The sequence below is a fragment of the Elephantulus edwardii genome, unplaced genomic scaffold (genome assembly GCF_000299155.1).
Source record: "Elephantulus edwardii isolate Elephantulus edwardi_28Jun2011 unplaced genomic scaffold, EleEdw1.0 scaffold00070, whole genome shotgun sequence".
In the NCBI taxonomy this organism is placed as follows: Eukaryota; Metazoa; Chordata; class Mammalia; order Macroscelidea; family Macroscelididae; genus Elephantulus; species Elephantulus edwardii.
The window spans coordinates 14,413,102-14,417,586 of record NW_006399820.1 but is presented as its reverse complement, the minus strand read 5'-3'; the positions used below and the strand labels follow the sequence as shown (position 1 = coordinate 14,417,586).

Here is a 4,485-nt window from a genome sequence, read left to right as displayed (position 1 = left end):
ATTCTGATTTTGTGCCCGGCTTTGCATTTTCACATGCTACACATTTGGTAGCATCTGCTTTATTTTGCAGGAGGCACATTTCACAGTCCCAGATTTCCTCAGGTTTCTTGAACTTGTCCAACCCTAGGAAGCCTCCCGAAGACTGTGAGACAGGTGTGGTGCTACTACTTGAAGCAGGAATCGAGCTTCCTAAGAAAAATAATAGGAAAACTTAGGAAGATTTTTCAGTTACATTATGTCAATTTCTCAATAATACAATTAAGCTCAATTTGTATTAGTCTGTCCTATCAAAGCACAAAGGGAACTCTGATGGCATAGTCCATAGGGCAACGTGCTGCTAACACAAAGGCCATACTCCTTTCAAGGTTTGAATCCACTAGCAGCTCAGTAGGAGAAAAATGGGCAATCTCCTCTCATGTAATTTATGGCCTCTGGAAAAAAAAATCTACTGGAGGGTCAGCTGTGAGTCAGTTCCGACCACCTGACAAAGTGTGTCTTTTGGTTTTATTAAGACATAAACCAAAAAGGCTGGAGAAAAAGCCGCCACCTACGGTGCCCTGTTCAGTGTCATAAATGAGTAGCTCACATTCAAGTAAGTTGCTCAGTGGGGAGTGTGCTCCCTCTTAACTAACAATTTGAATTACAGCAGGTTTTTGTTTTGGTGTTATTTTTTTTAAAAAGTTCATCTACTAGAGGTGTCAAAACCAAAATTAGATAACATTTCAGTTCCACTAGGACAGCTACAGTGAAAAGCAAATCAGAAAATAATAAATGTTGGTTAAGTATTGGGGAAGAAGCCCTGTAAATTGCTGTTGTTGTAAAACTACACAGGTGCTTTAGAAAACAATGTAGCAGTTTTTCAAACAATGAAAATAGAACTATCAAGTGAACCAAAAAGTCTTTATCTAGGCATATGACCAAAGACTTGGAAGCTGACTTCTACATGAATGATTTATAGCACTGTCCACAATAGGCCAAAGAAGAAACAACCAATTTGTGTTTATCCATTTATCTGCAAACAAATGAATAAATAAAATGTGGGACAAACATACACTTGGATACTTCTAAGTAGGAGAAATGAAATCTTGATACATACTACTTAGTACAGATGGAGCTTGAAGACATATTGCTGAATGAGATAAGGCAAATACAAAAGGTAAATGCTGTGTAACTTCACTTATATATAAACAAGAAAAGGCAAAATAACAGAAGCCAAAGTTTATCAGCAGGAAGGGGGAAAGTGAGAGGTTAATGGTGATGGGAAAACACCACCTTGATTCAGGGTAGGACTACACTGCTATCAACAAATCATAAACTAGTAAAAAGCTGATTAGGTAAAATACGTGTGATAATTTATGACAACAACAAAAGAATAACTGCTGAGGCTGCTTGTGTAGAAATCAAATACCTTATGGGACTTAGTTGAAGGTACAGAGTTATTTATTGTATTACAGGCATCCCTCAACTTCAGCCAGGTGGGAACGCTGCGGTGATAGGGAAGAGCCGACTGGGACAAGCCCTTCCCGGGAGCATGCATGCGACCCATGATGGCGGCAGTCAGGAGTAACCACATTTTTGAGCTGATAGAATTCCTAATCGTGGCCGTTAGATACCTTTAAAACGTAAAACTGACTTTAGTCCCGGTCATTTTTCAGGAAACAAAACATAGACTTGATGAAAAGTCAATCAATAACAACTGTGAGGAATGTGCCTTTCAGGACAAAATGGAAGAATCTGCCTCTCTGCCAACAAAAGGTAAGAAAGTAGAAGGGGCAGGAGAATACAACTGGAAACAGAGAACATGGGAAGTGGGGAGAGTGCAAAAGGAGGGAACTGTAACTTATGTTACAGAACAAAACTGTGTAATAACTGCTGAAATGAGAAACCAATTTGCTTTGTAAACTTTCACCCAAACCACAACTGTTGTGTGCTGTCAAGTCAGTATCAACTCATAGCTGACCCTCCAGCAGGTTTCAGAGGCAGTTAATTAATCACTTGGGGAGGAGAGTTCCCATCCTTCTCCCACAGAGTAGCTGGTCCATTTGAACGTTGTGCCTTTGAGATTACAATGTGACAAAACTGTAGGGAATATAGGATTATAAAATATAAAGTCATAGACTGTATTGGTTTCAAAGCACCAGTCTATTTTTGCATTGATTTTCACACAAAAGTAGTCTAACATTCACTCTGAAACTCAGTATCTGCTATGTTCAACCGTACTTCTATTACATTCTTTTAATAGACATTTATTATGTATTGAGGTACTGGAGACACAATGATTAAAAAATACTGTCTAAAAAAAAAAATACTGCCTAGCTTCCAAAGGTAATTCCAGTCTAAAAGGGGAAATAAAACAAGCACCACCCCCAAGATGAGACATGATAGAGATGATGTATCTTTCCACAGACACAGCATATCTAGAGAAGGGGATTATGGTACTGAGCAAAGCACAGATGTATGAAGAAGATACAGTAGAGATTGGGAAGCCAGTCATTCTGGTACCTCCACTTTCTGTAATTTTCTACTTCTGTTTTCTAGGTACATTCTCTCTTACCTTACCAATAAATTATTGTTCCTCCTGAGTTTCTACTTATTGTTCCTCCTGAGTTTCTACTTATGCATTCATTTTTCTTTTAATAAGTCTTCATCAACTTTCAATGGTCTTTAACAACAAATCAGTTTCTTAATCTTTTAAGCTTCTTACACTTTTAAGCTTCAATCATAGTTTGTTGGTAGGAGAGGGGCCTCCCTCCCCATCAGTAGTTAGCTCATTCCTCCTCCCTCAGATACTACCTTAAACCCATTTCATTCTCCTTTTCTGACTTGTAATTACTAAGTAAGTCCTCTGGCCTTTTTTATTGAGAAATTTGTTTTGATCTGTTGAAGTCCACCTTCCTCTGAGCAACTGGTAAAATGTACTTTTTGTTTTTCCTCCTGGGATATTATTTTAAAAGATTAACCTATGCAAAGTTTTATTCCTGTTATCTCTGAAGACATGAAATCTAAGTTTTAGGCTAACACTTCTACTCCCATGACTTCAAATATCAAGTCATAAGTGCCAATAAGAACTGATAAATTCCAAGTGTCTACCTTCTACCCATATATGACCCTTAGCTGTCAAGTCAAAGATCTCACACTTACCTGATTATTATCAATAGTTTGGAATCAACATATATCTGTGTATTGGTTAACATTTTATCCTTTAATGAGTAAATTAATAATACCATCTCTGAATTCTGTATCCTTTAAATTCACCCTTCAAAATATTACCATTTGCTTAAAAAAAATAAAAATGTAAGCATATTCTTTTCTGATTAAAACTTAATTACAGGGAAAACTCCAAATTCTTTAACACACAGGAGCTTTCTGTCATAATTTGTAACTTCCTTTCATCATGGTTATTCTGACTCAAAGTTTTACTTTGTCAACAAATCAAAATTATTTCTGGTTTACTATTAAGGTCCCCTCCAAATCCTATCCCGTTAAGGAAAGAGGTATAATGCCAGATGGAAAAAGAAGACATTTAAGAATACTAATTCAAAAGTCTTATTCATGTGGTGACTCAGGCACAGCAGGGAGTAGAAGCCTCTATTGAAATGAAGAATCTAGGCTAAAATTATTAGAACTTTAGACTGCAGGTATAATATTTCGCAGTTATGGAAAGTACAATAAAGACAGAAGTATTATCTATGGGGTACTTATATTTCAAATGTTTAGTTTAGTATCACTACTACCATTTATGTGTAGCAATACAAAAAAGACATAGGTGGCAGACTTCAGTAACTTCTAAACTTCAATGAGAGAAACAAGGAAGCATTTAACTCTTTTTTTCTGGCAAAGTTGGAATTTTTTTAAAATCAATGCCTCAGCAATTTGAAATCATTGCAATAACTTTGGCAGATAGCATACAGGTATAATTATTGCCATAAATTTCAGTCACAGCCTTTTCATAAAACACTACTCTCTACACTTTCCCTAGAAATTACCAGTAGCCATCCTCATTGCTAGTTCGATAAAAAGAGACAAAGTAATATTTTATGCTTTACAGAAGTTTGAGAATGCCTGATCAATTCAAAGATCTTGTAGCATCTCTATTAGTTAGCCTTGAAAACCCATGAATAAAAAGAACTTTCTAATGGAATTGAATACAAAGAAGAGATCCAAGTGTACATTGTACTAAACATAAACAAGGCTAAAAAAAAAAAATTACAAATAAAAGCTGCTTCACCAAGCAAGTTATTTAAACTTTCAATTATTTTAGAAAAATTAAGAGGCAGGAGGAAATGCTCACCTGGAAACATTTAAAACTAGAGGTCTTGTTTCTTTTACAGAGAGTTAAAATGTCCTATTATAGCAATTGGCGTAATTATTCCAAATAACCATAAACGTACCTGTTTTCTCAGACATACAGCAAACACACTTATTGTCGCTTGCATTATTGGAAACGCAGCACACTGGACAGTCCCAAGATCCCAAAGGTCTTTT

The 4,485-nt window shown here is 36.2% G+C and overlaps 1 protein-coding gene across 1 annotated transcript in view; it reads right to left on the bottom strand.

Annotated features, from left to right (window-relative positions):
- Positions 1-4,485, bottom strand: part of NUP153 (nucleoporin 153kDa) — an 82,166-nt gene that overhangs the window by 14,232 nt on the left and 63,449 nt on the right. The window lies entirely within an intron of this gene.